Here is a 24,733-nt window from a genome sequence, read left to right on the forward strand (position 1 = left end):
TGCAGTGGCTCACACCTGTAACCCCAGCACGTTGGGAGGCCAAGGCAGGAGGATCACTTGAGGCCAGGAGCTCAAGACCAGCCTGGGTAACATAGACGTCCTCTCTACAGTAAATTAAAAAATTTTTAAATTATGAAAAAAAATCTCTAAAGGACCACCTAAATGTGGAGTGTATTTCAGTATAGTTCAGTGTTTCTTTTTTTTTTTTTTTTTTTTTTTTTTTTTTTTTAGTTTTTTTTTAGTTCAGTGTTTCACACCCATGATCTTAAGGTCAAGGTTAGCCTTCTGATGTGCTTTACATAATGTTTATTTATTTATGTATTCATTTATTGAGATAGTCTCGCTCTGTCACCCAGGCCGGAGTGCAATGGCACAATCTTGGCTCCCTGCAGCCTCTGCCTCCTGAGCTCAAGCAATTCTCATGGCTCACTCTCCCAAGTAGCTGGGATTACAGGTGTGCACCACCACACTCAGCTAATTTTTCTATTTTTGGTAGAGACAGGTTTTCACCATGTTGCCCAGGCTGCTCTCAAACTCCTGACCTCAGGTGATCCACCTACCTCCGCCTCTGAAAGTGCTGGGACTACAGGTGTGAGCCACCGACCCCAGCTGCTTTATATAGTTTGTTTTTTGTTTTTAGAGACAGAGTCTTGCTCTTTCGCTCAGGCTGGAGTGCAGTGGCGTGATCTCTGCTCACTGCAACCTCCGCCTCCCGGGTTCAAGCAATTCTTATGTCTCAGCCTCCCAAGTAGCTGGGATTACAGGCGCTGGCCACCATGCCCAGCTAATTTTTGTATTTTCAGTAGAGCCGGGGTTTCTTTTTTTTTTTTTTTTTTTTTTTTGAGACGGAGTCTCGCTCTGTCCCCCAGGCTGGAGTTCAGTGGCTCGATCTTGGCTCAATGAAAGCTCCACCTCCCGGTTTCATGCCGTTCTCCTGCCTCAGTCTCCCGAGTAGCTGGGACTACAGGCGCCCGCCACCAAGCCTGGCTAATTTTTTGTATTTTTAGTAGAGACGGGGTTTCACCGTGTTAGCCAGAATGGTCTCGATCTCCTGACCTCGTGATCCGCCCGACTTGGCCTCCCAAAGTGCTGGGATTACAAGCGTGAGCTACCGCGCCTGGCCTAGGGACGGGGTTTCACCATGTTGGCCAGGCTGGTCTCAAACTCCTGACCTCAGGTGATCTGCCTGCCTCAGCCTCCCAAAGTGCTGGTACTACAGGCTTGAGTCACCACGCCCGGCCGCTTTACACAGTGTTTTAATGTTTTGGATATTATTAATACTTCAGGAAGCCAGGTGTGGTGGCTCACGCCTGTAATCCCAACACTTTGGGATGCCGAGGCAGATGGATCACCTGAGGTCGGGAGTTCGAGACCAGCCTGACCAACATGGAGAAACCCCATCTCTACTAAAAATACAAAATTAGCCAGGCGTGGTGGCACATGTCTGTAATTCCAGCTACTCAGGAGGCTGAAGCAGGAGAATTGCTTGAACTTGGGAGGCGGGGATGGCAATGAGCCAAGATCACGCCATTGCATTCCAGCCTGGGCAACAAGAGCAAAACTCCATCTCAAAAAAAAAAAAGAAAGAAAGAAAAAATACTTCAGGCAAGAGAATGACGTCTCCAATGTGCCGTAGGCCCCACCATTCCCAGTTGTCTTGCACCTGGCAACTTAACACATTTGTCATATCTGGCACCTAAAGGCAGTTAAACTTGTGACCTCTTGTTCATACACAAGCGTGTCAGTGAGCATGTTCTCCTAACCAGCATTTCCTCTGCCTGTTTCCTATCTGGCCCTGTGCTGCGTGCAGTGGGAGAGACAGGAGGGAAGACGGCACAGTCCCTGCTCTTAAGAACTTAGTCTCAGCCGGGCGCGGTGGCTCATGCCTGTAATCCCATCACTTTGGGAGGCTGAGGTGGGCGGATCATGAGGTCAGGAGATTGAGACCATCCTGGCTAACATGGTGAAACCCCGTCTCTACTAAAAATACAAAAAATTAGCTGGGCATGGTGGCGGGCGCCTGTAGTTCCAGCTACTGGGGAGAATGGCGTGAACCCGGGAGGCGGAGCTTGCAGTGAGCCGAGATAGTGCCACTGCACTCCAGCCTGGGCGACAGAGAAAGACTCCATCTCAAAAAAAACAAAACAAAACAAAAAAAAACTTAGTCTCATTGCAGGATAAGCTGTGAGCTTGGTAAAAGGCATGGCAGTGTTGTGGTGTCTCAAAAGAATGGTGGTCAAGGAACTCTCCAAGGGCCAGGTTGGATACCCAGCGGGGTATCAGGGAAGGCTTCCTGGGGAAGTATCATTTGAGCATTGAAAAATTTAGGCATGAAGGCAGGCACTCCAGGAAGATGACATAGCCTCCACAAGGCTGATGGTTGGCAGGGGGGCGGGGAAGGGGGGACAGTGAATCAGCTTGTGCCCCAGTCTGGAGTGCAGTGGTGCGATCATAGCTCACTGCAGCCTCAACTTCCTGGGCTCGGGTGATCCTCCCACCTCAGCCTTCCAAGTAGCTGAGACTACAGGTACACACCACCAGGCCCAGCTATTTTTTATTTTTTTGTAGTGAAAGTGGGAGGTCTTGCTATGTTGCCCAGGTTGGTCTTGAACTCTTGGCCTCAAGCAACCCTCCTGTCTCAGCCTCCCAAAGTGCTGGGACTACAGGCGTGAGCTACCACACCCGGCCCCAGCTTGTCTTCTTTATGAGGGAGCAGGTTGAGACACTGTTGGAGAGATGACCTGGCTCCAAGTGGCTAAGGGCCCAGCATGCTAGGCTAGGTATGGGGCATTCGTTTGGAAGTGACAGGGAGCTACTGAAAGTTGTTAAGCAAAAGATTGGCATGATCAAGGCCGGGCACAGTGGCTGACGCCTGTAATCCCAGCACTTTGGGAGGCCAAGGCGGGCGGATCATGAGGTCAAGAGATCAAGACCATCCTGGCCAACATGGTGAAACCCCATCTCTACTAAAAATACAAAAATTAGCCGGGCGTGGTGGCAGGCACTTGTACTCCCAGCTACTCCGGAGGCTGAGGCAGAAGAATTGCTTGAACTCGGGAGGCAGAGGTTGCAGTGAGCCAAGATCACGCCGCCGCCACTGCACTCTAGCCTGGGTGACAGAGCAAGACTCTGTCTCAAAAAATACATATATATATTAGCCAGGCGTGGTGGCCTCCGCCTGTAGTCCCAGCTACTCGGGGGGCTGAGGCAGGAGAATCGCTTGAACCCGGGAGGCAGAGGTTGCAGTGAGCTGAGATCGCGCCACTACACTCCAGCCTGGCGACAGAGCCAGACTCTGTCTCAAAAAAAAAAAAAAAAAGATTGGCATGACCCATGTTCCACTTTACGAAGGGTAATGTATGTAACAAGATGCATGATATGTCTGTAAGGCTGAAGACTGGGAGGATACCAGCAGTCACCTGTGTGTAATGGCATCTGTTGGCCAGGAGGTGGCAGTGGAGATGGGGGTAGAGACTAAAGGAAAAATTAGCAGAACTTGGCCGTTGATTGCTTGTGATGATGATCCTCTAAACATGGTTCCTTCTTTGATTCCAGTCTTTCCCAGGCTCCTCCCACCTCCCTGGCCACTCCCTTTCCTTCTCCCTCCCCCCACAGGACACTTCTGGACCCCTCCATCAATTGGTGGGGCTGCTAAGGAGTCTTGCCTCAACTGCCTTCTCTCATCCAAGTCTTCAAGGGCTGAGGCAGATACTGTAAAACTAATGAAGCTTCAGCTTCCAGGACTCCTCCCTTTAATGGACCTTCCATTGCTATTAGTGGCTGGGGGTTACAGAACCATCTAGGTGAGGTGGAGAAGCCAGGTTGTAACCAGAAAGCACTCCCATATAAGCATTTCTGGTGATTTGCCTAAAGACATCTCGGGAGAAGAAAAGGGGCATTAATCTCTAAGGCTCCAGTAATTTCTCATGATTTCCATGTTTATTCCAACTACCATCTCTTAAGCCAAGGACTATCCCCAGCTCAGAACCCTCTAACTCCTGGAATCCTCCTGCAGGAGGCTGCCTAGGAACCTTGGACTCCTCCATCCAAAGTGAACTCACAGCCAGGCTGGTGGCTCACGCCTGTAATCCCAGCACTTTGGAAGGCCAAGGCAGGCAGATCGCCTGAGGTCAAGAGTTCGAGACCAGCCTGGCCAACATGGTGAAACCCTGTCTCTACTAAAAATACCAAAATTAGCTGGGCATGGTAGCTCACGCCTGTAATCCCAGCTATTCGGGAGGCTGAGGCAGGAGAATCGCTTGAACCAGGAAGCAGAGGTTGCAATGAGCAGAGATCATGCCACTGCACTCCAGCCTGGGCAAAACAAGGCTGGGCGCGGTGGCTCATGCCTGTAATCTCAGCACTTTGGGAGGCAGAGGCAGGTGGATCACGAGGTCAAGAGATCGAGACCATCCTAGCCAACATGGTGAAACCCCGTCTCTACTAAAAATACAAAAATTAGCCGGGTGTGTTGGCGGGCGCCTGTAGCCCCAGCTACTCGGGAGGCTGAGGCAGGAGAATTGCTTGAACCCGGGAGGCGGAGGTTGCAGTGAGCCAAGATCACACCATTGCACTCTAGCCTGGTAACAGAGTGAGACTCCATTTCAAAAAAAAAAGTGAACTCACCATCTGAACCACAAAACTTGCTCCTCCTCCCTCTGCTCTGAGGAGGTGGCACCATCCGCTAAATGTAGGCATCACTTTCCCTTTTCCTCATGCCCCACATCCAGACGCCAAGTCTTGTGCATTACATCTTAAACATTTCTCCATTCTATGTGTTTCTCTTCACTTCTATGGGAGATACTAAGCCCTTGATGATTTATAACCCCAAGAACTGGCTGGTTAGAAACTTTAGCGCCACCACCATGGTCTCCAATAGCTTCCCCGTCCCATTCTTTGATATGGACAGTTGATGTTTCTCAGTCTTATGTAAAGTGATATGCAAATGAAGTTTCCAGGTGAACTGAGTCCTCCTACCTCCTGCTCTCTTCCATCCCAACAGCTGCTCCTAACCCCCCTGGCAAGTCAAAAATCTGGATCCGAAGCAGTCCATACTACCCTCCTAATTGATCTTTGTGTGGCCAGTCTCTCCTGCCCCACCAAAACCCAGTTCCCGTGTGGTATCCATTGCAGTGGGGGAATCAGAACAAGCATTTGAGAGCGTGACATAATGTTAGGGAATGGCGAGGGCAATTACATTATAAAGCAGGTAGAGAGGGGCAGGGGAGGGGCCCTTTTAAACCAGGGGGCACTCTGGTGAAGTGGAAGTTGGATGGAGACCGGAAGATGTCTCCACACAGCAGCCAGGGGAAACTTGTCTCACTGCAGATGGGACAGAGTCACTCTCCTTCAGGTCCTTTCATGGCTCCCATGAAACCCCTTTGCGAGGCCCCTGGGCCCTGCGTGATGAGCCCTTGGCAGATTCTCCAGCCTCATCTCTCCCAGTGCCCTGCACTCCAGCCACCGCTGTCTCTCTACAGGTTCTTTTCTCTGTTCTGGGCTTTCTCACACTTGCTTCTCTCTTTCCTTCCACGCAGTTACAACCTACACATCCTTAGTCCTAGGACAATGTCACTGCCTCCAGAAGCCTTCCCTGCCCTCCCTCAGACTACACTATATCTCCTGTAACAGTCTGTGCTTTTTTTTTTTTTTTTTTTTTTTTTTTTTTTTTGCTTCTCTGCACTCTACAAATAATTCTTTGGGTTTACCTCTGTCTTGTTCACTTTAGTGCATGCCCATCTATGTCCACTGGGAGAGTGCCACGCACATCATAAATATCAACACCTTGGGCTTGGTTGATGCCTGCATGTTGCATGACAGCAATAACTCATATGTGCTAATTTTTTTTTTTTTTTGAGGCGGAGTCTCGCTCCCTTGCCCAGGCTGGAGTGCAGTGGTGCGATCTTGGCTCACCACAACCTCCACCTCCCGGGTTTAAGCAATTCCCCTGTCTCAGCCTCCAGGGCAGCTGGGGTTACAGGCACACACCACCATGTCCGGCTAATATTTTTGTTTGTTTGTATTTTTAGTAGACACAGGGTTTCGCCATCTTGGTCAAGCTGGTCTCAAACTCCCGACCTCGCGTGATCCACCCGCCTCGGCCTCCCAAAGTGCTGGGATTACATGCGTGAGCCACTGCGCCTGGCTACTATGTGTTAAATTCACTCAAGAAGTATAATAATGACAAGCACTAAGCACCAATCTGTGTATTTACATGAATGAACTCACCTAATTCTCACAATTATATTAAATAGATTGTCAGCCGGGCGTGGTGGCTCACGCCTGTAATTCCAGCACTTTGGGAGGCCGAGATGGGTGGATCACCTGAGGTCGGGAGTTAGAGACCAGCCTGACCAACATGGAGAAACTCCGTCTCTATTGATAATACAAAATTAGCTGGGCGTTGTGGCACATTCCTGTAATCCCAGCTACTCAGGAGGCTGAGGCAAGAGAATTGCTTGAACCTGGGAGGCAGATGTCATGGTGAGCCGAGATCGCACCATTGCACTCCAGCCTGGGCAACGAGAGTGAAACTCTGCTTCAAAAAAAAAAAAAAAAAAAATAGATTACCATCCTCCTTTTATAAATGGTAAAAAGGATGGTTAAGTAACTCGTCGGAAGTTACAGAGCTGAAAAAGAATAGCACAGGGACTGCTGTCAACCCAGAGGGACTTGACTCATTTTTGTGCTTTTTTTTTTTCCAAGAGATGGTCTCACTCTGCCGAGGCTGGAGCTGGAGGGCAGTGGTGGGCATCGTAGCTCACTTTACCCTCAAATTCATGGGCTCAAGTGATCCTCCTGCCTCAGCCTCCTGAGTAGCTGAGACCATAGGTGCCAGCCACCATGGCTAGCTGACTTTTCTTAAGAGATGAGGTCTTGCCATGCGCAGTGGCTCATGCCTATAATCCCAGCACTTTGGGAGACCAAGGCAGATGGAATCACCTGAGGTCAGGAGTTGGAGACCAGCCTGGCCAACAAGGTGAAACCCCGCCTCTACTAAAAATACAAAAAAATGGCCGACTTGGTGGTTCATGCCTATAATCCAGCTTCTTGGGAGTCTGAGGCAGGAGAATCACTTGAACCCAGGAGGCAGAGGTTGCAGTGAGCCAAGATTGTGCCATTGCACTCCAGCCTGGGTGACAAGCAAAACTCCATCTCAAAAATAAATAAATAAAAATAAAAAAAAAAGAGAGAGAGATGAGGTCTTGCTTTGTTGCCCAGGCTGGCCTTCAACTCCTGGCCTCAAGCAATCCTCCTGCCTCGGCCTCTCAAAGTGCGGAGATTGCAGGCATGAGCCACTGTGCCCAGCCACATTTGTGCTCTTAACTGCTGTGCAGTACACCTTGTCAAATCCAGGTCTAGCATCTGAGTCCATCTACCATGTGCCAGGCATTATTCTAGGCACCGGGGAGATAATGTTGGAAGAACAAACAAGTAAAACACTCAAGGTTTCAGTTTTTATCAAGCTTACATTCCTGGCAGGAGAAGACAAATAACAAACATATAAATAAGTATGAATATAAAATAATGATGGTTGGCTGAGCATGGTGGTTTATGCCTGTAATCCCAGTACTTGGGGAGGCTGAGGTGGGCAGATCACAAGGTCAGGAGTTCGAGACCAGCCTGGCCAATATGATGAAATCCCGTCTCTACTAAAAATACAAAAATTAGCCAGGTGTGGTGGCAGGCACTTGTACTCCCAGCTACTCGGGAGGCTGAGGCAGAAGAATCACTTGAACCCGGGAGGCGGAGGTTGCAGTGAGCCAAGATCGTGCCACAGTCACTGCACTATAGCCTGGGCGACAGAGCGAGACTGTCTCAAAAAAAAAAAAAAAAAAAAAAAAGGCCGGGCGCAATGGCTCATGCTTGTAATCCCAGCACTTTGGGAGGCCGAGGCGGGCGGATCACGAGGTCAGGAGATCGAGACCACGGTGAAACCCCGTCTCTACTAAAAATACAAAAAATTAGCCGGGCATGGTGGCGGGCGCCTGTAGTCCCAGCTACTCGGAGAGGCCGAGGCAGGAGAATGGCGTGAACCCGGGAGGCGGAGCTTGCAGTGAGCCGAGATGGTGCCACCGCACTCCAGCCTGGGCGACACAGCGAGACTCCGTCTCAAAAAAAAAAAAAAAAAAAGCCAGGCTTGGTGGCCCCCGCCTGTAGTCCCAGCTACTGGGGAGGCTGAAGCAGGAGAATTGCTTGAACCTGGGGGGTAGAGGTTCAGTGAGCCCAGACTGTGCCACTGCACTCCAGCCTGGGCGACACAGCAAGACTCTATCTCAATAAATAAATAAATAAAATAAAATAATAATGGCTGATATGTGTTATGAAAAAATAACGTGGGGTGGATGAGCTCAGGTGAGGGGCAGAAGAGGCGTTATTTTAGACAAGATTGTCTAGGAGGGCCTCTGTAGTGTGGTGACATTTGAACAGAGACACTCTGGGAGAAGAGCATCCTAAGCAGAGGTAAATAAGTACAAAAGGGCCGAGCATGGTGGCTCACGCCTGTAATCTTAGCATTTTGGAAGGCTGAAGCAGGTGGATCACCTGAGATCAGGAGTTCGAGACCAGCCTGGCCAACATGGTGAAAACCCATCTCTACTAAAAATACACAAATTTGCTGGGCCTGGTGGCTAGCACCTGTACTCCCAGCTACTCGGGAGGATGAGGTAGGAGAATCGCTTGAACCCAGGAAGCAGAGGTTGCAGTGAGCCAAGATCATTCCATTGTACTCCAGCCTGGGTGACAAGAGTAAAACTCTGTCTCATAAAATAATAATAAGTACAAAGTCCCTGAGGCTAGACCCAGCTTATCCTGCCAGGAACCCACCAGGAGACTGCAGGGGAAGGGGAGCAGTGGGAGATGTGGTCTTAGAAGGGGATCAGCCTGCGTCTGGCAGGGCTTTGAAGACCAAGCTAAGGAGCTTAGATGGAATGTGAAGTGTAGCAGGAGGGCTTGAGCAGAGGCCGGATACAACATGCTGACAACGGACTGTTGGGATAAGAGTCTAAGTGACTGCTGTTGTCTAGGTAAAAGGTGATGGAGATTGAAATCTTTAAGTAGAAAGGGAATGTGGTGGTAAGGTTGACAGATTTAGCAAATAACTCTTCTGGAGAACCTCTGCGAGGAAACTCTGGAAGGCAGTTTTGGATGGCTGAGGTCCCAGGAGGCTAGGAGAGGTAGGGTGATGCTAGAATACCTCTCCTCTCCACGAGGACTGGGAACTTCTCAGAACACAGCCAAGCACAGAGCCTTCATGGGTTGAACCCAGCATATCTTAAGCAAACACACGAATCCAAAACATCCCAACCCTACAAGAAGGAAACTGTAATTGTGACACCCAGTATTAGGAAGGGTATGGGCAGCTAGGTGCGCACACTGCTGTCGGAGGGACTGTAAGCGTGCCCAAACTTTTTTATTTGAATTAAAAAATTCTTCAGCTGGGCGCGGTGGCTCATGCCTGTAATCCCAGCACTTTGGGAGGCCGAGGCGGGTGGATCATGAGGTCAGGAGTTCAAGACCAGCCTGGCCAAGATGGCGAAACCCCGTCTCCACTAAAAATACAAAAAAATTAGCAGGGAATGGTGGCGGGCGCCTGTAATCCCAGGTACTCGGGAGGCTGAGGCAGAGAATTGCTTGAACCCAGGAGGCAGAGGTTGCAGTGAGCCGAGATCACGCTACTGCACTCCAGTTGGCAACAGAGCGAGAGTCCATCTCAAAAAAAATTTTTAAAAATTCTTGAACCCAGGAAGCTGAGTTTTCAGTGAGACGAGATTACGCCACTACACTCCATCCTTGGGCAACAGTGAGACTCCACCTCAAAACAAACAAACAACAACAACAACAACAAAAGGAGAATATTGGCTGAGGTCACATGACATACAATAAATAAGAAAAGCCTTGCTCCATTAAGTGACTCACAAAAGAGTGACTATTAAGTACTGTATTCTAAAAAAAAAAAAAAAAAAAAAAAAAAAAAAAAAAAAAAAAAAAAAAAAAAGGGGGGGTGGAATAAAGTACCTTCTGTTTTGTTGTCTTGTTAGAAAAAAAAGGAAACAAAACAAAAAAATTAGCAGAATGTGTTTGTTAATTCCTGGAGAGTGGTACACAGGTGTTTTTTTTGATGTGTTTTTGTTGTTGTTGTTGTTTGAGACGGAGTTTTACTCGTCACCAGGCTGGAGTGTAGTGGCGCGATCTCAGCTCACTGCAACCTCTGTCTCCTGGGTTCAAGTGATTCTCCTGCCTCAGCCTCCTGAGTAGCTTGGACTACAGGCGCAGGCCACAGGTATTTGTTATACTTATTTTTTAAACTTAAAAACAATTGGCCAGGAGCAGTGGCTCACGCCTGTAATCTCAACACTTTGGGAGGCTGAGGAAAGAGGATTGCTTGAGCCCAGGAGTTCCAGACCAGCAGGTGAAACATAGTGAGACCCTGTCTTTACAAAACAACAACTACTAAAAATGTTTTTAAGGTAGAGGAAAAACAAATGTTTGCTTTATAGTTGCTATTTATTTATTTTTGAGACAGAATCTCCCTCTGTCCCCCAGGCTGGAGTACAGTGGCCTGACCTCGGCTCACTGCAACTTCCTCCTCCTGGGTTCAAGCGATTCTCCTGCCTCAGCTTCCTGAGTAGCTGGGATCACAGGCATGAGCCACCATGCCCAGCTAAGTTTTTTGTATTTTTAGTAAAGACAGTTTCACCATATTTTCCTCAGGAGATCCGCCTGCCTCGGAGGCCTCCCAAAGTGCTGGCATTACAGGCATGAGCCACAGCACCCAGCTTATAGTTACTTTTTTTTTTTTTTGAGACGGAGTTTCACGCTTGTTGCCAGGCTGGAGTGCAATGGCGAGGTCTCAGCTCACTGCAACCTCCGCCTCCTGGGTTCAAGCAATTCTCCTGCCTCACCCTTTCAAGTAGCTGGGATTACATGCGCCCACCACAATGCCCAGCTAATTTTTTGTATTTTTAGTAGGGATGGGGTTTCACCATGTTGGCCAGACTGGTCTCGAACTCTCGACCTCAGGTGATCCACCCCCCTTGGCCTCCCAAAATGCTGGGATTACAGGCGTGGGCCACGTGCCCGGCCATCTAATTACTTTTTTTTTTAAATGCATGTATTTTATACACTCTGCTGGTGTGTTATATTTTACAATTTTTTCCATTTTGTGTGTGTGTGTGTGTCTGTGTGTGTGTGTGTATGTCTGTGTGACGGAGTTTCGCTCTTATTGCCCAGGCTGGAGTGCAGTGGCATGATCTTGGCTCACTGCAACCGCCGCATCCCAGGTTCAAGCAATTCTTTTGCCTCAGCCTCCTGAGTAGCTGGGATTACAGGTGTGGGCCACCATGCCCAGCTAATTTTTGTATTTTTAGTAGAGATGGGGTTTCGCTATTTTGCCCAGGCTGGTCTCGAACTCCTGATCTCAGGTGATCCGCCTGCCTGGGCCTCCCAAAGTGCTGGGATAGGCGTGAGCCATTGTGCCCGGCCCGGGGATATATTTTATAATTAAAAGCTTTTTTTTTTCTTAACAGGATTATAGGTAGAGAGGGAAGAAAAGACAAAAAAAGAACTTAAAAAGTAAACTGTCCAGGCACCGTGGCTCACACCTGTAATCCCATCACTTTGGGAGGCCTGAGGCAGGTAGATCACCTGAGGTCAGAAGTTTGAGACCAGCCTGACCAACATGGAGTAACCCCATCTGTACTAAAAATACAAAATTGGCCAGGGGTGGTGGTGCATGCCTGTAATCCCAGCTACTCAGGAGGCTGAGGCAGGAGAATCGCTTGAACCCGGAAGGAGGTGGAGGTTGCAGTGAGCTGAGATGGCGCCACTGCACTCTAAACTGGGCGACAGAGCGAGACTCCGTTTCAAACAAAAACAAAAACAAAAAACTGCAGTAGTTAGGGATTGTTTGATTCAACTGTGCTGTAACTGTAAATGGCGTATGTGCAACCTTTAGAAAGAAAGGATGATGAGCCAGGCACAGTGTCTCACGCCTGTAATCCCAGCACTTTGGGAGGCTGAGGCAGGCAGATCACCTGAGGTCAGGACCGCCTGGCCAACATAGTGAAACCCCATCTGTACTAAAAATACCAAAAAATTAGCCAGGCATGATGGTGCGCTCCTGTATTCCTAGCTACTCCAGAGGCTGAGGTGGGAGAATCACTTGAACCTGGGAGGTGGAGGTTGCAGTGAGGCGGGATCGTGCCACTGCACTCCTGCCTGGGTGACAATGCAAGACTCCGTCTCAAAGTAAATAAATAAGTAAATAAAATTTAAAAAGTAATAATAAAAGAGTATAATGGTGTATGCAATCCTCTAGCTGTTTCTTTTTTACACTCGATATTGTATTGACAAAAATCATTCATGCTTTTATATGTGGCTGTGGTTCATTGAAATTTCACTCTTTTATAATATTTTATTTTGTCAAGGTACCCCAATGTATTTATCTGTTCTCCTGTTGAAGGGCATTTTGGTTTCTTTATGGGTGTTTCTGCCATATGTTGACTACGGTTATGAATATTCATGTACATGTCTCCTGGAACACTTGAGCAAGACTTACTCCTGGATATTTGCCCAAAAATGGAACTGCTGGGTTTTAAGGTATTTAAATGTTCAATTTGACAAGATAATGATAATTTTTGGCTGGGCGCGGTGGCTCAGGCCTGTAATCCCAGCATTTGGGAGGCCGAGGTAGGTGGATCACTTGAGGCCAAGAGTTCAAGACTAGCCTGGGCAACATGGTGAAATCCCGTCTCCACCAAAAAATACAAAAGTTAGCCGGGTGTGGTGGCATACGCCTTTAGTCCCCAGCTACTTGGGAGGCTGAGGCAGAGGTTGCAGTGAGCCGAAATTGCACCATTGTACTCCAGCTTGGGCGACAGAGCAAGACTCTGTCTCAAAAAAAAAAAAAGATAATCTTCTTCAAAATGGCCGTACAGATACATATTCCCCCCAGCAATATATAGAAGATCTGTTGATCAATACTTGGTGTTATCTGACTTCTTAATTTTTGCCATATACTGGGTATAAACTAGTATCTCATTATGATCTCAGTCTATATTTCCTTGATCACTAATGATGGTGAGCATCTCTTCATAAGCTTTTTAGCCATGTTTCTTCCTTGTTGAAATGCATGTTCAAGTCTTGTGTCCATTCTTCTACTAGCTTATTGTCATTTACTGATTTTGTTTTTCGAGACAGGGTTTCGCTCTGTTGCCCGGGCTAGAGTACAGTGGCATGACATAGTTCACTGAAGCCTCGAACTCCTGTGCTAAAGTGATCCCCCCTCCTCAGCCTCCTAAGTAGCTGAGACTACAGTTGCACACCACCACACCTGACTAATTTTTTTTTTTCAGTAAAGACAGTCTTACTATGTTGCACAGGCTGGCTTTACTGATTTTTTCTCTTTTTTTTTCTTTTTTGTTTTTGTTTTGAGACGGAGTCTTGCTCAATTGCCCAGGCTGGAGTGCAGTGGTGCAATCTTGGCTGGCTGCAGGCTCCTCCTCCCGAGTTCACACCATTCTCCTGCCTCAGCCTCCCGAGTAGCTGAGACTACAGGTGCCCGCCACCATGCCCGGCTAATTTTTTTTGTATTTTTAGTAGAGATGGGGTTTCACCATGTTAGCCAGGATGGTCTCGATCTCCTGACCTCGTGATCCACCTGCCTTGGCCTCCCAAAGTGCTGGGATTACAGGCATGAGCCACCATGCCCGGCTGGCTTTACTGATTTTTACAAGGCCTTTAGATTATCTCAGTATATATTTTTGAATGGCTATATGTGTTTACACATATCTGCTTCAAGTTTGTAGCTTATAATTTCATTAATTTTAGTATAGTTTCATTCATTACTATTTTCTTTTATAGTTAACCTTTTGTTTTGTTTGAGTTTTCATTACTCCCAACTTCAGAAAGAAATTCCCTTACTCGGCAGGGCGCGGTGGCTCACGCTTGCAATCCCAGCACTTTGGGAGGCCGAGGCGGGCGGATCATGAGGTCAGGAGATCGAGACCACGGTGAAACCCCGTCTCTACTAAAAATACAAAAAATTAGCCAGGCGTGGTGGCGGGCGCCTGTAGTCCCAGCTACTTGGAGAGGCTGAGGCAGGAGAATGGCGTGAACCTGGGAGGCGGAGCTTGCAGTGAGCCGAGATTGCGCCACTGCACTCCAGCCTGGGCGACAGAGCGAGACTCCGTCTCAAAAAAAAAAAAGAAATTCCCTTACTTTTCTCCTTAAAGTTTTAGTTTTGCTTTTGATAATTAAGTCCTTATATATTGAGTTGACTTTTGTATATAGTGTGGGTCACTGATTTTTTCACTGATTTTTTTTTGAGACAGAGTCTTGCTCTGTTGCCCAGGCTAGAGTGCAGTGGCATGATCTCGGCTCACTGAAACCTCTGCCTCCCGGGTTCAAGCAATTCTCCTGCCTCAGCCTCCCAAGTAGCTGGGATTACAGGTGCCCACCACTGTGCCTTGCTAATTTTTGTATTTTTAGTAGAGACAGGGTTTCACCATCTTGGCCAGGCTGGTCTTGAACTCCTGACCTCGTGATCCAACTGCCTCGGCCTCCCAAAGTGCTGGGATTATAGGCATGAGCCACTGTGCCCGGCAGGTCACTGATTTGATTTCATCTTCTCCCATATGGATGACCTTTCTTTCCACCTCCATTTTTTTTTTTGAAACAGAATCTTGCTCTGTCACCCAGGCTGGAGTGCAGTGGCGTGATCTCTGCTCACTGCAGTGTCCGCCCCCCAGATTCAAGCAATTCTCCTGCCTCAGCCTCCCGAGTATCTGGGATTATAGGCATGTGCCACCACGCCGAGATAATTTTTGCTTTTTTTTTTTTTTTTTTTTTTTTTTGAGACGGAGTCTCGCTCTGTCGCCCAGGCTGGAGTGCAGTGGCGCAATCTCGGCTCACTGCAAGCTCCGCCTCCCGGGTTCACGCCATTCTCCTGCCTCAGCCTCTCCGAGTAGCTGGGACTACAGGCGCCCGCCACCATACCCGGCTAATTTTTTTGTATTTTTAGTAGAGACGGGGTTTCACCGTGGTCTCGATCTCATGACCTCATGATCCACCCGCCTCGGCCTCCCAAAGTGCTGGGATTACAAGCGTGAGCCACCGCGCCCGGCCAATTTTTGCATTTTTAGTAGAGATGGGATTTCACCATGTTGGCCAGGCTGGTCTCAAACTCCTAACCTAAGGTGATCTGCCCGCCTCGGTCTCCCAAAGTGTTGGGATTACAGGCATGAGCCACCGCGCCCAGCCCACCTCCATTTATTGATGAGCACCTCCTTTGATTGGCGTACCACCCTGTCATTATCAAAGTTTCATATATTCATGAGTTAATTTTGGTGACTTCCTACCCCTAGCAACACTATCTCATCTTTTTTGCCACAGCTCTATAACAACTCTGGTAGAGCAAATCTCCTCTCCCTTTTTCTTCAGGAGTATCTTTCTGTTCTGAGCCCTTCCTATACTTTTTTTTTTTTTTTTTTTTTTAAGACGGAGTCTCGCTCTGTCACCCAGGCTGGGGTACAGTGGCGTGATTTCGGCTCACTGCAACCTCCGCCTCCTGGGTTCAAGCGATTCTCCTGTCTCAGCCTCCCGAGTAGGTGGGACTACAGGCACCTGCCACCATGCCCAGCTAATTTTTTGTATTTTTAGTAGAGATGGGGTTTCACCGTGTTAGCCAGGATGGTCTCGATCTCCTGATCTCGTGAAGTGCCCGCCTCGGCCTCCCAAAGTGCTAGGATTACAGGCCTGAGCCACCGCGCCTGGCCTCCTATACGTATTTTTGTTGTTGTTGTTTTTGCTTTTGTTTTTGAGACAGAGTCTCACTCTATCCCCCAGGCTGGAGTGCAGTGGCGCAATCTCGGCTCACTGCAAGCTCTGCCTCCCGGGTTCCCGCCATTCTCCTGCCTCAGCCTCCCAAGTAGCTGGGACTACGGGCACCTGCCACCATGCCCGGCTAATTTTTTGTATTTTTAGTAGAGACGGGGTTTCACTGTGTTAGCCAGGATGGTCTCAGTCTCCTGACCTCGTGATCCGCCCGCCTCGGCCTCCCAAAGTGCTGGGATTACAGGCGTGAGCCACCACGCCTGGCCCTATACATATTTTTTAATTGGCTTGGCAAGTTTCATGAAAATCCCTGTTGTGATTTTAGTTAACATTGCATTGACTTGTATGGAACAAATTGAAGAAAATTTACATCTTTACAATACTGAATCTTCCTATCCATGAATACAAGATAATATCAATATTTACTAATTAATTATAAATATTGAAGATTATTTCAGATCTACACATTGGGATCAACCTCATAGGATTTATTTAATCAATCTCCTACTTTGAACACTTGAATTGTTTCCCTTCTCTACCTCTAGAAACAATATTTTATTTTATTTTTTCATTTTATTTTACACATATATTTTGAGCCGGAGTCTCACTCTGTCGCCCAGACAAAGCGTAGGTTGAGGTATGGGGGAAGGAGCCTGTTTAGCTATTCAGAAGCTCGCTGAACCTTGTCCTTTTGGGTCTTTTTGCTTTTTTTTTTTTTTTCTCTCCTGAGCTGCAGTCTCACTCAAACCTTGTCCTTTTGGATCTTTTCTCTTCTTCTTTTTTTTTTTTTCTCCTGAGACGAAGTCTCATTCTGTGGCTGAGGCTGGAGTGCAGTGGCGTGATCTCAGCTCAATGCGACGTCCACCTACTGGGTTCAAATGATTTTCGTGCCTCAGCCTCCCCAGTAGCTGGGACTACAGGCACGTGCCACCACACCAGGCTATTTTTGTATTTTTAGTAGAGATGAGGTTTCGCCATGTTGGCCAGGCTGGTCTCGAACTCCTGACCTCACGTGATCCTCCCACCTTGGCCGCCCAAAGTGCTGGGATTACAGGTGTGAGCCACAGCTCCTGGCCTTTTTATCTTTCTGTTCTTTTTTTGAGGCAGGATCTCCCTCTGTCACCCAGGCTGGAGTGCAGTGGCATGATCATGGTTCACTGGAGCCTTGACCTCTTGGGACAAGCGATTCTCCCACCTCAGCCTCCTGAGCAGCTGGGACTAAAGGCGTGTGCCACCACACCTGCCTACTTTTTTGTAGAGATGGGGTCTCCCTATGTTGTCCAGGCTGGTCTAGAACTCCTGGGCTCAAACAATCCTCTCACCTAGGCCTCCCAGTGTGCTGGGATTACAGGTGTGAGCCATGAATTTCTTGAGTTTTTATGGAAGCTTCATGGCATCAGCATTCCTGCCCTCAGGGTGTAGGGTGTGACCCTTTTCTGGGAGAGTTTTAAAACCCATAATCAGAAAGACAGGAGTAGATTAGAGTCTTGCCTTGGAGCAGGTGAAGGTGAAAGGAGGGCAGGAGAGAGACTCTGTTTCCTGAGGCCTAACACACCCCACATTATAACAAAAGAGTGTAATAAGGGATACAGGAGTCAGGAGCCAGGAACCATGGGTGAGAGCCAGTACATATCATAACAGCCCATACCCTTGTAGTGAATATCTTCACGCATAAGGAAACACTGTAAGGTTTTTGTTTTTGTTTTTCTGTATCTCTCCAGGCGAGGCGTGGTAGCTCATGCCTGTAATCCCAGCATTTTGAGAGGCCAAGGTGCATGGATCACTCGGTCAGAGTTCGAGACCAGCCTGGCCAACATGGTTAAACCTCATCTCTACTAAAAATAAAAAATTAGCTGGGCGCTGGGGCCCACACCTGTAATCTCAGTTACTCCGGAGGCTGAGACAGGAGAATCGCTTGAACCCGGGAAGTGGAGGCCGAGGTAAGCCGCGATCATGCCACTGCACTCCAGCCTGGGTGACAGAGCAAGACAACGTCTCAAAAAATAAAAATTAAAATTAAATAAATAAATAAATCTCTCTCCATGGCCAGGCTCAGTGTCTCAAGCCTGTAACCCCAGCACTTTGTGAGGCCAAGGCAGGCGAATTGGTTGAACCCGGGAAGTGGAGGCTGCAGTGAGCCCAGATCGCACCACTGCACTCCAGCCTGGGCAACAGAGCGAGACTCTGTCTCAAAAATAAAATTAATTGGCTGGGTGCTGTGGCTCACGCCTGTAATCCCAGCACTTTGGGAGGCCGAGGCGGGCAGATCACGAGGTCAGGAGATCGAGTCCATCCTGGCTAATACGGTGAAACCCCGTCTCTACTAAAAATAAAATTTTTTAAAATTAGCCGGGTGTGGTGTCAGGCACCTGTAGTCCCAGCTACTAGGGAGGCTGAGGCAGGAGAATGGCGTGAACCTGGGAGGCGTAGGTTGCAGTGAGCCGAGATCACACCACTGCACTCCAGCCTGGGTGACAGCAAGACTCTGAGTTAAATAAATAAATAAAATATAAAAGTATCTCTCCACCAGGCATAGAGGCTGACTCCTGTAATCCCATCACTTTGAGAGTCCAAGGTGGGAGAATTGCTTGAGGCCAGGAGTTCAAGACTAGCCTGGGCAATATAGGGAGACTCTGTCTCTATTTAAAAAATATTTACACATATATATTTAGGTATCTCTCTATCGCTTGCTTAACTAGCCTGTTCTGCACCTAACACAGTGGCTCTAGGCATCCTCAGTCTTTTTTAAATTTATTTTTTATTTCTTGAGATGGAGTCTTGCTCTGTTGCCCAGGCTGGAGTATAGTGGCGAGATCTCGGCTCACTGCAACCTCCTCCTCCTGGGTTCAAGCAATTCTCCTGCCTCAGCCTCCATAGTAGCTGGGATTACAGGCATGCGCCTACTGCATAGCCACGCCTGGCTAATTTTTGTATTTTTAGTAGAGACTGGGTTTCACCGGGTTTCACCATGTTGGCCAGGCTGGTCTCAAACTTCTGATTTCAGGTGATCTGCCCGCCTCGGCCTCATAAAGTGATGGGATTACAGGCATGAACCACCACGCCAGGCCAGCATCCTCAGTATTGATTCCACACATTATTCCTCTCTCCTGTCTTCCCCCAGGAAACTGAAAGTGGCTCTGTGATGTCAGAATTAAGGCTCAGAATCTAGGGGAGCCTCCTACACTTCTGAAGTAGGAGTGAGGTGGGGAGGGTTGGGGTAAAATGATTTCCTTAGATAAGAAAAATTGCTTCGTTTCTAGTAAGTGTCAAGCTCTTCATGCACATTTCACCAAAGACCCAACAGGTCAGCCTCATTACTTCCCTGTTTTCCTGCATTAACCTGAAACACAGTGACCTCAAGTAACAGGCCCCAGTTCACACAGCCTTTAGGGCCCTCTCCTGGATTCCAATATGCAGGCTTTGGGAAATGTTTATTGACAAGTAGAGCTGGGTGTGAGTGTATCAGTAAGCACTTGTTAACTGATTTCTCTCTTTTCAACGTTCTAAACATTTCCATTGTATACTTCTAAGGGCTCATTGTTTTGTTAATTAAAAAAAAGTCAACACTCATTTGCATCACCGAGAGCCCCTCCTCCTCATTCCCAGTGGGGCTTGGCGAGCAGAAGCTGGTTTTAGGGAAAGGGTTAGGGACTAGAAGATCTCCCCTGATGTGGGTGCCTAACAGAGCTTGACACCTAGTTCTATAAATGTTAGTGGTATTATTATTCAGAGCATTTACATAAGAATCACCCTGATAGCTACTGTTTTGTGGACCTCGACTGTGCTCCCAGCGCTGTGGGAGGCCTTTTTCATTTGCAGCAGCTTTTACTCATCACCGCCCAGTGGAGTCCAAGGCTCTTTCCCTTTGTGATAGGTGTGCTTCACTCTCAGGCTCCGAGAGTTTAGGTAACTAGCCTGAACATCACAAAGCAAACAGTTAGCAAAGTGCGGGTTTGGGGGCCGGGTATGGTGGCTTACGCCATAAGTCACTGAATGGCCATCACTGCCCACCACCTTGGGGCCTAACAAAGTGCCCAGCACGGGCTGGGCGTGGTGGCTCACACCTGTAATCCCAGCACTTTGGGAGACCGAGGCAGATGGATCACCTGAGGTCGGGAGTTAAAGACCGGCCTGGCCAACATGGCAAAACCCTGTCTCTGCTAAAAATACAAAAATTAGCCGGGCGTGGTGGTGCACACCTGTAATCCCAGCTACTTGGGAGGCTGAGTCAGAAGAATCTCTTGAGCCTAGGAAACGGAGGTTGCAGTGAGCCGAGATCGTGCCACTACACTCCAGCCTGGATGACAGAGCAGGGAAATGAAGTGAGGCCGGAACTGTGCAGGAATCTGTTAGGCAGACGAAAGAGCACTGTGAAGTCCTCAAGGTGGGCATGTGCTGGGTGAGCTGGAGGCCCCACCAGGAGGCCAGAGGGGTTGGAACAGAGTCAGTGAGAGGGCGAGGGCTGGGAAAGGGGGGCTGGGAGGTAGGCAGGAACCAGATTGTGTCAGGCTTTGCAGGCCTTTGTATGGACTTGGCTTCTACTGTGAGTGAGATGCTAGCCATTGCAGAATTTATTTTGGCTGTACTTTTTCTTTCTTTCTCTTTCTTTCTTTCTCTCTCTCTCTCTCTTTCTTTCTTTCCTTCCTTCCTTCCTTCTTTTGCTTTCTTTCTTTCTTTCTTCCTTTCTTTCTTCTCTCTCTCTCTCCTTTCTTTCTTTTTTTTGTTGTTGTTGTTGAGACGGAGTCTCACTCTGTTGCCCAGGCTGGAGTTCAGTGGCGCCATCTCGACTCACTGCAAACTCCACCTCCTGGGTTCAGGTGGTTCTTCTGCCTCAGCCTCCAGAATAGCTGGGACTACAGGCGCCCGCCACAACACCTGGCTAATTTTTGTATTTTTTTTTTTTTTTTTTAGTAGCGACGGGGTTTCACCATATTGGCCAGGCTGGTCTCGAACTTCTGACCTTGTAATCTGCCCTCCTCAGCCTCCCAAAGTGTTGGGATTATAGGCATAAGCCACTGCGCCTGGCCACTTTTTTCCGTTTTTTGAGAGTTTTGAAAACAGAGGAATGACATCACCTGACTTAGGTTTTAAAAGGACCACACAACTGCAAGGTCTGTGAATTGAGATACTACAACTCCCATGTTACTGGGGCATTTCCCATCATTAGCCTGTTCTAACTGGAATATTTAAGGGCCTAGCCTGCTTGAAGGAAATCCAATGTGCAAAAATCCGGATAGAACTAACTTTTTCTGAGGGACTGGCAGTCATTGCGAATTGCTCAGTGTAGCAGGGGTAATGTGGTGATCCCAAGCCTCTGGGCCCTGCTTTCTTTCCGTTGGAAGGACTCATCGCCCAAAGCCCATCAGCTGCATCTCCACAGGTGCCTTCTGCTCACACAGGCACACACAGCCATACAAAATAGGTGTTTCTGAATGTCTCCATGATTAGATAATGGCAATGGTTGTACAACCCATCAGCTGCACCTCCAAGAAGGGTGCCTTCTGCTGATACATGCACACATGGCCATAAAAAAATGGGTGTTTCTGAATGGCTCCAGAATTAGATAATGGCAACGGTTGTATGACTTTGTGAATATACGAAAACCACCAAATGGCACACTTTAAAAGGTACATTTTATGGTATGTGAATTTTATGTCAGCAATAATAATAAAATAATAAAAATACTTCCAGAAATCCTGTTTGTCATAACAGAAATGCTAGAAACAACTTAAATGTCTATCCACAGAGATCTGTGTTGTTTTTGTTTTTGTTTTTGAGAGGAAGTCTCACTCTGTCGCCCAGGCTAGAGTGCAGTGGCACGATCTCGGCTCACTGCAACCTCCACCTCCCATTTTCAAGCGACTCATGCATCAGCCTCCCAAGAAGCTGGGATTACAGACGTGCACCACCATGCCCAGCTAATTTTTATATTTTTGTAGAGTCGGGGTTTTGTCATGTTGACCAGACTTGTCTTAAATTCCTGATCTCAGGTGATCCGCCTTCCTCAGCCTCCCAAAGTGCTGGGATTACAGGCATGAGCCACTGCACCTGGCCATGTGTTTGGTTTTGTTTTTACATAAAGACAGGTCTTGAACTCCTGAGCTCAAGTGATCCTCCTGCTTCAGTTACTGAAGCGCTGGGATTAGAGGCAAGAGCCATTGTGCTCAGCTCCCATCTCTACTTTTAAATAACAAACATGTATATGTATAATTTTCCTCTTCCTTTCTCTCTCTCTTTCCTCCTTTCCTTTTCTTTCTTTCTTTCTCTTTCTTTCTCTCTCTCTCTCCCTCCCTCCCTCCCTCTCTCTCTTTCTCTTTCTTTCTTTCCTTCCTTCTTTCTTTTCTTTTCATTTTTCTCTTCTCTTCTCCTCTCTTCTCTTTTTTCTTTTCTTTTCCTTCCAAGGTCTTGCTCTGTCTCCCAGGCTGGAGTGCAGTGGTGCCATCATTGCTTACTGTAGCCTCAACCTCCTGGGCTCAAGTGATCCTCTTGCCTCAGTCTCCCAAGTAGCTGGGACTACAGGCGCGCGGCCAACACATCCTAATTTTTGTATTTTTCGTAGAGATGGGGTTTTACCATGTTGCTCAGGCTGGTCTCAAACTCCTGGGCTCAAGGGCCTGCCTCGGCCTGAGTGAGGAAGGGACTGCGGGGTTTTACCGTGTTGCCCAGGCTGGTCTCAAGCTCCTGTCTCAGGCAATCCGCCCACCTCAGCCTCCCAAAGTGCTAGGATTACAGGTGTGGGCCACCACACCCAGCCACATATACTAAAACATTATACAGAGGGTCAGCATGGCCCCTTAGCAAGGATGACATGCAAATTCGTGAAGCTTTCCATATTTTTGTGATTATTATACATTGCATGACCGTATCAAAATATCTTGTAACACAAAAATATATACACTTACTATGTACCCAGAAAAATTAAAAATGAATTTTTTTTGAGATGGAGTCTGGCTCTGTCGCCCAGGCTGGAGTGCAATGGCACAATCCTGGCTCACTGCAACCTCCACCTCCCAGGTTCAAGTGATTCTCCTGCCTCAGCCTCCTGAGTAGCTGGGATTACAGGTGTGTGCCACCACACCTGGCTAATTTTTTTTTTTTTTTTTTTGAGATGGAGTCTCTCACTCTCGCCCAGGCTAGAGTGCAGTGGCACCATCTCAGCTCACTGCAAGCTCCGCCTCCTGGGTTCATGCCATTCTCCTGCCTCAGCCTCCCGAGTAGCTGGGACTACAGGCACCTGCCACCATGCCCGGCTAATTTTTTGTATTTTTAGTAGAGATGGGGTTTCACCGTGTTAGCCAGGATGGTCTTGATCTCCTGACCTTGTGATCCGCCTGCCTCGGCCTCCCAAAATGCTGGGATTACAGGCGTGAGCCACCGCACCTGGCAATTTTTGTATTTTTATAATAGAGACAGGGTTTCACCATGTTGGCCAGGCTGGTCTCGAACTCCTGACTTCAGGTGATCTGCCTACTTCAGCCTCCCAAAGTGCTGAGATTACAGGCAAGAGACACCACGCCTGGCCCTTGGAATTCTTTCATTAGCTTCTGTAATTGTCCTCTTTCATAGTCCAATGTAAGCTCCAGGATGGCTGGGGTTTGTTTTGTGTACCTCTGTATCCCCAGCCACTAAGTGCAGTGCCTGGCACTGTGGATGAAGTCAACAGTGGTTGAAAGAATCAAAGGCAGCTCGGAAACTGCATCAAGTGAGGGAAGAGGGAGGTTTCCGACTTGAGTGCTGATGATACAGAGATGGAAACCTTGGGGGAAGTGGGGCATCAGATCTTGAAGATGACTTTTTTTTTTTTTTTTTTTTTTTTTTTTTTTGAGACGGAGTCTCGCTCTGTCGCCCAGGCTGGAGTGCAGTGGCGCAATCTCGGCTCACTGCAAGCTCCGCTTCCCGGGTTCATGCCATTCTCCTGCCTCAGCCTCTCCGAGTAGCTGGGACTACAGGCGCCCGCCACCACGCCCGGCTAATTTTTTTTTTTGTATTTTTAGTAGAGACGGGGTTTCACCGTGGTCTCGATCTCCTGACCTCGTGATCCGCCCACCTCGGCCTCCCAAAGTGCTGGGATTACAAGCGTGAGCCACCGCGCCCGGCCCGAAGATGACTTAATTTGGGATATCTGAGGTGCTTGGGGAGAGATCTAGGAGAGGTGGGATACTCATGTCTAGAAAATATTTAACTCTACTGGGCGCGGTGGCTCATGCCTGTAATCCTGGCATTTTGGGAGGCTGAGGCAGGCAGATCACCTGAGGTCAGGAGTTCGAGACGAGGCTGGCCAACATTTAGTGTGACCCCTGTCTCTACTAAAAATACAAAAAATTAGCCAGGCATGGTGGTGCATGCCTGTAATCCCAGCTACTTTCGAGGCTGAGACAGAATTGCTTGAATCCGGGAGGCGCAGGTTGCAGTGACCTGAGATTATGCCATTGCACTCCAGCCTGGGCAACAGAGTAAGACTCTGTCTAAAAAAAAGAGAGAGAGAGAGAAAGAAAGAAAATATTTTACTAAGAGTCACTCTCAAATGCCTATAGGGGCCAGAGAGGTAGCATGAATAGTGACTGTGGTCTACTCCAAGACCACAGAGTGGAGGGGACAGTGGCAATCTGGTGAGATTATGTCCCATTTCAAAGGAAAGCCACGGGGGTAAGCAGGTCTAGTGACCACAGATTTTTGGATTTTTCAAGAGAAGCTGAAAACAAGGACTTCCATGTGAAATCTTGTCTGCAAGCCAACTTTCACCTTCTGGTCACCTGTTTCTGACTTCTGTTGGAGCAATCTACGCTTGAGCCTTCTCTAGACATCCTGGATATGTGTGGTGGTGTCAGGGAATGTTGGCTGCATCTTTCCTAAGGCAACAGGTACATTTATGGGCCAGGCACAGTGGCTCACGCCTGTA

General features: G+C 48.1%; 1 non-coding gene across 1 annotated transcript; it reads left to right on the top strand.

Annotated features, from left to right (window-relative positions):
• The first annotated feature begins 22,568 nt into the window (after window positions 1-22,568).
• Window positions 22,569-22,672, top strand: LOC115831836. The gene has a single exon (XR_004027329.1). It is a non-coding gene; the product is annotated as a U6 spliceosomal RNA (small nuclear RNA).
• The last annotated feature ends 2,061 nt before the right edge of the window (window positions 22,673-24,733 follow it).

The sequence above is a fragment of the Nomascus leucogenys genome, chromosome 2 (assembly GCF_006542625.1).
Source record: "Nomascus leucogenys isolate Asia chromosome 2, Asia_NLE_v1, whole genome shotgun sequence".
In the NCBI taxonomy this organism is placed as follows: Eukaryota; Metazoa; Chordata; class Mammalia; order Primates; family Hylobatidae; genus Nomascus; species Nomascus leucogenys.